The sequence below is a fragment of the Scyliorhinus canicula genome, chromosome 13 (genome assembly GCF_902713615.1).
Source record: "Scyliorhinus canicula chromosome 13, sScyCan1.1, whole genome shotgun sequence".
Classification (NCBI taxonomy): Eukaryota; Metazoa; Chordata; class Chondrichthyes; order Carcharhiniformes; family Scyliorhinidae; genus Scyliorhinus; species Scyliorhinus canicula.
The window spans coordinates 39,538,927-39,547,533 of NC_052158.1; positions in this window are offsets into that span (position 1 = coordinate 39,538,927).

The window sequence follows — 8,607 nt, forward strand, 5'->3', positions numbered from 1 at the left end:
GTCAGAGCGGAGACGAGCCAACAAGGTCACAAATCCAGCAGGGGAGGGGATCCACTGATGAAAGAGAATGGATAATCTCGTCCATTCTGCCAGAGCTGCATTATAGCCGTGTTAAAGCTCTATTATAGAGTGCTATAGCTGTTTCACAGCTGCAGTGTCCCAGGGGTCAGTGCTGGGGGAATGAGTGCAGTGTCCCAGGGGTCAGTGCTGGGGGATGGACTGAGTGCAGTGTCCCAGGGGTCAGTGCTGGGGGACTGAGTGCAGTGTCCCAGGGGTCAGTGCTGGGAGATGGACTGAGTGCAGTGTCCCAGGGGTCAGTGCTGGGGGACTGAGTGCCGTGTCCCAGGGGTCAGTGCTGGGAGATTGACTGAGTGCAGTGTCCCAGGGGCCAGTGCTGGGGGATGAGTGCAGTGTCCCGGGGGACTGAGTGCAGTGTCCCAGGGGTCAGTGCTGGGGGACTGAGTGCAGTGTCCCAGGGGTCAGTGCTGGGGGACTGAGTGCAGTGTCCCAGGGGTCAGTGCTGGGATACTGAGTGCAGTGTCCCAGGGGTCAGTGCTGGGTGATGGACTGAGTGCAGTGAGCCAGGGGTCAGGGCTGGGATACTGAGTGGAGTGTCCCAGGGGTCAGTGCTGGGGGACTGAGTGCAGTGACCCAGGGGTCAGTGCTGGGGGATGAGTGCAGTGAGCCAGGGGTCAGTGCTGGGATACTGAGTGGAGTGTCCCAGGGGTCAGTGCTGGGGGACTGAGTGCAGTGTCCCAGGGGTCAGTGCTGGGGGACTGAGTGCAGTGTCCCAGGGGTCAGTGCTGGGGGACTGAGTGCAGTGTCCCAGGGGTCAGTGCTGGGGGACTGAGTGCAGTGTCCCAGGGGTCAGTGCTGGGAGATGGACTGAGTGCAATGGCCCAGGGGCCAGTGCTGGGGGACTGAGTGCAGTGACCCAGGGATCAGTGCCGGGGGACAGAGTGCAGTGTCCCAGGGGTCAGTGCTGGGGGACTGAGTGCAATGACCCAGGGGCCAGTGCTGGGAGATCGACTGAGTGCAATGACCCAGGGGTCAGTGCTGGGGGTCTGAGTGCAGTGCCCCAGGGGTCAGTGCTGGCAGATGGACTGAGTGCAGTGTCCCAGGGGTCAGTGCTGGGGGTCTGAGTGCAGTGACCCAGGGGCCAGTGCTGGGAGATGGACTGAGTGCAGTGTCCCAGGGGTCAGTGCTGGGGGTCTGAGTGCAGTGCCCCAGGGGTCAGTGCTGGGGGACAGAGTGCAGTGTCCGAGTGGTCAGGGCAGTGGGACTGTGCAGTGTCCCAGGGGTCAGTGCTGGGGGACTGAGTGCAGTGTCCCAGGGGTCAGTCCTGGGGGACTGAGTGCAGTGATCCAGGGGTCAGTGCAGGGGGACTGAGTGCAGTGTCCCAGGGGTCAGTGCTGGGGGACTGAGTGCAGTGACCCAGGGGTCAGTGCTGGGGGACTGAGTGCAGTGTCCCAGGGGTCAGTGCTGGGGGACTGAGTGCAGTGTTCCAGGGGTCAGTGCTGGGGGACTGAGTGCAGTGTCCCAGGGGTCAGTGCTGGGGGACTGAGTGCAGTGTTCCAGGGGTCAGTGCTGGGGGACTGAGTGCAGTGTCCCAGGGGTCAGTGCTGGGGGACTGAGTGCAGTGTTCCAGGGGTCAGTGCTGGGGGACTGAGTGCAGTGTCCCAGGGGTCAGTGCTGGGGGACTGAGTGCAGTGTCCCAGGGGTCAGTGCTGGGGGATGGACTGAGTGCAGTGTCCCAGGGGTCAGTGCTGGGGGACTGTGCAGTGTCCCAGGGGTCAGTGCTGGGGGTCTGAGTGCAGTGCCCCAGGGGTCAGTGCTGGGGGACAGAGTGCAGTGTCCGAGGGGTCAGGGCAGGGGGACTGAGTGCAGTGTCCCAGGGGTCAGTGCTGGGGGACTGAGTGCAGTGTCCCAGGGGTCAGTGCTGGGGGACTGAGTGCAGTGACCCAGGGGTCAGTGCTGGGGGACTGAGTGCAGTGTCCCAGGGGTCAGTGCTGGGGGACTGAGTGCAGTGTCCCAGGGGTCAGTGCTGGGGGACTGAGTGCAGTGTCCCAGGGGTCAGTGCTGGGGGACTGAGTGCAGTGTCCTAGGGGTCAGTGCTGGGGGATGGACTGAGTGCAGTGTCCCAGGGGTCAGTGCTGGGGGACTGAGTGCAGTGTCCCAGGGGTCAGTGCTGGGGGATGGGCTGAGTGCAGTGTCCCAGGGGTCAGTGCTGGGGGATGGACTGAGTGCAGTGTCCCAGGGGTCAGTGCTGGAGGATGGACTGAGTGCAGTGCCCCAGGGGTCAGTGCTGGGGGACTGAGTGCAGTGTCCCAGGGGTCAGTGCTGGGAGACTGAGTGCAGTGTCGCAGGGGTCAGTGCTGTGGGACTGAGTGCCGTGTCCCAGGGGTCAGTGCTGGGGGACTGAGTGCAGTGTCCCAGGGGTCAGTGCTGGGGGACTGAGTGCAGTGTCCCAGGGGTCAGTGCTGGGGGACTGAGTGCAGTGTCCCAGGGGTCAGTGCTGGGGGACTGAGTGCAGTGTCCCAGGGGCCAGTGCTGGGGGATGAGTGCAGTGTCCCAGGGGTCAGTGCTGGGGGACTGAGTGCAGTGTCCCAGGGGTCAGTGCTGGGAGACTGAGTGCAGTGTCCCAGGGGTCAGTGCTGGGAGATGGACTGAGTGCAGTGACCCAGGGGTCAGTGCTGGGGGACTGAGTGCAGTGTCCCAGGGGTCAGTGCTGGGGGATGAGTGCAGTGAGCCAGGGGTCAGTGCTGGGATACTGAGTGGAGTGTCCCAGGGGTCAGTGCTGGGGGACTGAGTGCAGTGTCCCAGGGGTCAGTGCTGGGGGACTGAGTGCAGTGTCCCAGGGGTCAGTGCTGGGGGACTGAGTGCAGTGTCCCAGGGGTCAGTGCTGGGGGACTGAGTGCAGTGTCCCAGGGGTCAGTGCTGGGAGATGGACTGAGTGCAATGGCCCAGGGGCCAGTGCTGGGGGACTGAGTGCAGTGACCCAGGGATCAGTGCCGGGGGACAGAGTGCAATGACCCAGGGGCCAGTGCTGGGAGATCGACTGAGTGCAATGACCCAGGGGTCAGTGCTGGGGGTCTGAGTGCAGTGCCCCAGGGGTCAGTGCTGGCAGATGGACTGAGTGCAGTGTCCCAGGGGTCAGTGCTGGGGGTCTGAGTGCAGTGACCCAGGGGCCAGTGCTGGGAGATGGACTGAGTGCAGTGTTTCCAGGGGTCAGTGCTGGGGGTCTGAGTGCAGTGCCCCAGGGGTCAGTGCTGGGGGACAGAGTGCAGTGCCCCAGGGGTCAGTGCTGGGGGACAGAGTGCAGTGTCCGAGTGGTCAGGGCAGGGGGACTGTGCAGTGTCCCAGGGGTCAGTGCTGGGGGACTGAGTGCAGTGTCCCAGGGGTCAGTCCTGGGGAACTGAGTGCAGTGATCCAGGGGTCAGTGCAGGGGGACTGAGTGCAGTGTCCCAGGGGTCAGTGCTGGGGGACTGAGTGCAGTGACCCAGGGGTCAGTGCTGGGGGACTGAGTGCAGTGTCCCAGGGGTCAGTGCTGGGGTACTGAGTGCAGTGTTCCAGGGGTCAGTGCTGGGGGACTGAGTGCAGTGTCCCAGGGGTCAGTGCTGGGGGACTGAGTGCAGTGTTCCAGGGGTCAGTGCTGGGGGACTGAGTGCAGTGTCCCAGGGGTCAGTGCTGGGGTACTGAGTGCAGTGTTCCAGGGGTCAGTGCTGGGGGACTGAGTGCAGTGTCCCAGGGGTCAGTGCTGGGGGACTGAGTGCAGTGTCCCAGGGGTCAGTGCTGGCGGATGGACAGAGTGCAGTGTCCCAGGGGTCAGTGCTGGGGGACTGTGCAGTGTCCCAGGGGTCAGTGCTGGGGGTCTGAGTGCAGTGCCCCAGGGGTCAGTGCTGGGGGACAGAGTGCAGTGTCCGAGTGGTCAGGGCAGGGGGACTGAGTGCAGTGTCCCAGGGGTCAGTGCTGGGGGACTGAGTGCAGTGTCCCAGGGGTCAGTGCTGGGGGACTGAGTGCAGTGACCCAGGGGTCAGTGCTGGGGGACTGAGTGCAGTGTCCCAGGGGTCAGTGCTGGGGGACTGAGTGCAGTGTCCCAGGGGTCAGTGCTGGGGGACTGAGTGCAGTGTCCCAGGGGTCAGTGCTGGGGGACTGAGTGCAGTGTCCTAGGGGTCAGTGCTGGGGGATGGACTGAGTGCAGTGTCCCAGGGGTCAGTGCTGGGGGACTGAGTGCAGTGTCCCAGGGGTCAGTGCTGGGGGATGGGCTGAGTGCAGTGTCCCAGGGGTCAGTGCTGGGGGATGGACTGAGTGCAGTGTCCCAGGGGTCAGTGCTGGAGGATGGACTGAGTGCAGTGCCCCAGGGGTCAGTGCTGGGGGACTGAGTGCAGTGTCGCAGGGGTCAGTGCTGTGGGACTGAGTGCCGTGTCCCAGGGGTCAGTGCTGGGGGACTGAGTGCAGTGCCCCAGGGGTCAGTGCTGGGGGACTGAGTGCAGTGTCCCAGGGGTCAGTGCTGGGAGACTGAGTGCAGTGTCGCAGGGGTCAGTGCTGTGGGACTGAGTGCCGTGTCCCAGGGGTCAGTGCTGGGGGACTGAGTGCAGTGCCCCAGGGGTCAGTGCTGGGGGACTGAGTGCAGTGTCCCAGGGGTCAGTGCTGGGGGACTGAGTGCAGTGTCCCAGGGGTCAGTGCTGGGGGACTGAGTGCAGTGTCCCAGGGGCCAGTGCTGGGGGATGAGTGCAGTGTCCCAGGGGTCAGTGCTGGGGGACTGAGTGCAGTGTCCCAGGGGTCAGTGCTGGGATACTGAGTGCAGTGTCCCAGGGGTCAGTGCTGGGTGATGGACTGAGTGCAGTGACCCAGGGGTCAGTGCTGGGGGACTGAGTGCAGTGTCCCAGGGGTCAGTGCTGGGGGATGAGTGCAGTGAGCCAGGGGTCAGTGCTGGGATACTGAGTGGAGTGTCCCAGGGGTCAGTGCTGGGGGACTGAGTGCAGTGTCCCAGGGGTCAGTGCTGGGGGACTGAGTGCAGTGTCCCAGGGGTCAGTGCTGGGGGACTGAGTGCAGTGTCCCAGGGGTCAGTGCTGGGGGACTGAGTGCAGTGTCCCAGGGGTCAGTGCTGGGAGATGGACTGAGTGCAATGGCCCAGGGGCCAGTGCTGGGGGACTGAGTGCAGTGACCCAGGGATCAGTGCCGGGGGACAGAGAGCAATGACCCAGGGGCCAGTGCTGGGAGATCGACTGAGTGCAATGACCCAGGGGTCAGTGCTGGGGGTCTGAGTGCAGTGCCCCAGGGGTCAGTGCTGGCAGATGGACTGAGTGCAGTGTCCCAGGGGTCAGTGCTGGGGGTCTGAGTGCAGTGACCCAGGGGCCAGTGCTGGGAGATGGACTGAGTGCAGTGTCCCAGGGGTCAGTGCTGGGGGTCTGAGTGCAGTGCCCCAGGGGTCAGTGCTGGGGGACAGAGTGCAGTGTCCGAGTGGTCAGGGCAGGGGGACTGTGCAGTGTCCCAGGGGTCAGTGCTGGGGGACTGAGTGCAGTGTCCCAGGGGTCAGTCCTGGGGAACTGAGTGCAGTGATCCAGGGGTCAGTGCAGGGGGACTGAGTGCAGTGTCCCAGGGGTCAGTGCTGGGGGACTGAGTGCAGTGACCCAGGGGTCAGTGCTGGGGGACTGAGTGCAGTGTCCCAGGGGTCAGTGCTGGGGTACTGAGTGCAGTGTCCCAGGGGTCAGTGCTGGGGGACTGAGTGCAGTGTCCCAGGGGTCACTGCTGGGGGACTGAGTGCAGTGTTCCAGGGGTCAGTGCTGGGGGACTGAGTGCAGTGTCCCAGGGGTCAGTGCTGGGGGACTGAGTGCAGTGTTCCAGGGGTCAGTGCTGGGGGACTGAGTGCAGTGTCCCAGGGGTCAGTGCTGGGGGACTGAGTGCAGTGTTCCAGGGGTCAGTGCTGGGGGACTGAGTGCAGTGTCCCAGGGGTCAGTGCTGGCGGATGGACTGAGTGCAATGACCCAGGGGTCAGTGCTGTGAGATGGACTGAGTGCAGTGTCACAGGGGTCAGTGCTGGGGGACAGAGTGCAGTGACTCAGGGGTCAGTGCTGGGGGACTGAGTGCAGTGTCCCAGGGGTCAGTGCTGGGGACTGAGTGCAGTGTCCCAGGGGTCAGTGCAGGGGAATGGACTGACTGCAGTGTCCCAGGGGTCAGTGCTGGGGGACTGTGCAGTGTCCCAGGGGTCAGTGCTGGGGGTCTGAGTGCAGTGCCCCAGGGGTCAGTGCTGGGGGACAGAGTGCAGTGTCCGAGTGGTCAGGGCAGGGGGACTGTGCAGTGTCCCAGGGGGTCAGTGCTGGGAGACTGAGTGCAGTGTCCCAGGGGTCAGTGCTGGGGAACTGAGTGCAGTGTCCCAGGGGTCAGTGCTGGGGGACTGAGTGCAGTGACCCAGGGGTCAGTGCTGGGGGACTGAGTGCAGTGTCCCAGGGGTCAGTGCTGGGGGACAGAGTGCAGTGTTCCAGGGGTCAGTGCTGGGAGATGGACTGAGTGCAGTGTCCCAGGGGTCAGTGCTGGGGGACTGAGTGCAGTGTCCCAGGGGTCAGTGCTGGGGGACTGAGTGCAGTGTCCTAGGGGTCAGTACTGGGGATGGACTGAGTGCAGTGTCCCAGGGGTCAGTGCTGGGGGACTGAGTGCAGTGTCCCAGGGGTCAGTGCTGGGAGACTGAGTGCAGTGTCGCAGGGGTCAGTGCTGTGGGACTGAGTGCCGTGTCCCAGGGGTCAGTGCTGGGGGACTGAGTGCAGCGTCCCAGGGGTCAGTGCTGGGGGACTGAGTGCAGTGTCCCAGGGGTCAGTGCTGGGGGACTGAGTGCAGTGTCCCACGGGTCAGTGCTGGGTGATGGACTGAGTGCAGTGACCCAGGGGTCAGTGCTGGGGGATGAGTGCAGTGAGCCAGGGGTCAGTGCTGGGGGACTGAGTGGAGTGTCCCAGGGGTCAGTGCTGGGGGACTGAGTGCAGTGTCCCAGGGGTCAGTGCTGGGATACTGAGTGCAGTGTCCCAGGGGTCAGTGCTGGGATACTGAGTGCAGTGTCCCAGGGGTCAGTGCTGGGGGACAAAATGCAGTGTCCCAGGGGTCATTGCTGGGAGATGGACTGAGTGCAATGACCCAGGGGCCAGTGCTGGGGGACTGAGTGCAGTGACCCAGGGGTCAGTGCCGGGGGACAGAGTGCAGTGTCCCAGGGGTCAGTGCTGGGGGACTGAGTGCAGTGACCCAGGGGTCAGTGCCGGGGGACAGAGTGCAGTGACCCAGGGGCCAGTGCTGGGAGATGGACTGAGTGCAATGACCCAGGGGTCAGTGCTGGGGGTCTGAGTGCAGTGCCCCAGGGGTCAGTGCTGGGAGATGGACTGAGTGCAGTGTCCCAGGGGTCAGTGCTGGGGGTCTGAGTGCAGTGTCCCAGGGGTCAGTGCTGGGGGACAGAGTGCAGTGTTCCAGGGGTCAGTGCTGGGAGATGGACTGAGTGCAGTGTTCCAGGGGTCAGTGCTGGGGGACTGAGTGCAGTGTCCTAGGGGTCAGTACTGGGGATGGACTGAGTGCAGTGTCCCAGGGGTCAGTGCTGGGGGACTGAGTGCAGTGTCCCAGGGGTCAGTGCTGGGGGATGGACTGAGTGCAGTGTCCCAGGGGTCAGTGCTGGAGGATGGACTGAGTGCAGTGCCCCAGGGGTCAGTGCTGGGGGACTGAGTGCAGTGTCCCAGGGGTCAGTGCTGGGAGACTGAGTGCAGTGTCGCAGGGGTCAGTGCTGGGGGACTGAGTGCAGTGCCCCAGGGGTCAGTGCTGTGGGACTGAGTGCCGTGTCCCAGGGGTCAGTGCTGGGGGACTGAGTGCAGTGCCCCAGGGGTCAGTGCTGGGGGACTGAGTGCAGTGTCCCAGGGGTCAGTGCTGGGGGACTGTGTGCAGTGTCCCAGGGGTCAGTGCTGGGGGACTGAGTGCAGTGTCCCAGGGGCCAGTGCTGGGGGATGAGTGCAGTGTCCCGGGGGACTGAGTGCAGTGTCCCAGGGGTCAGTGCTGGGGGACTGAGTGCAGTGTCCCAGGGGTCAGTGCTGGGATACTGAGTGCAGTGTCCCAGGGGTCAGTGCTGGGGGACAAAATGCAGTGTCCCAGGGGTCAGTGCTGGGTGATGGACTGAGTGCAGTGACCCAGGGGTCAGTGCTGGGGGACTGAGTGCAGTGTCCCAGGGGTCAGTGCTGGGGGATGAGTGCAGTGTCCCAGGGGTCAGTGCTGGGGGACTGAGTGCAGTGTCCCAGGGGTCAGTGCTGGGGGACTGAGTGCAGTGTCCCAGGGGTCAGTGCTGGGGGACTGAGTGCAGTGTCCCAGGGGTCAGTGCTGGGGGACAAAATGCAGTGTCCCAGGGGTCAGTGCTGGGATACTGAGTGCAGTGTCCCAGGGGTCAGTGCTGGGGGACAAAATGCAGTGTCCCAGGGGTCAGTGCTGGGAGATGGACTGAGTGCAATGGCCCAGGGGCCAGTGCTGGGGGACTGAGTGCAGTGACCCAGGGATCAGTGCCGGGGGACAGAGTGCAGTGTCCCAGGGGTCAGTGCTGGGGGATGGACTGTGCAGTGTCCCAGGGGTCAGTGCTGGGGGACTGAGTGC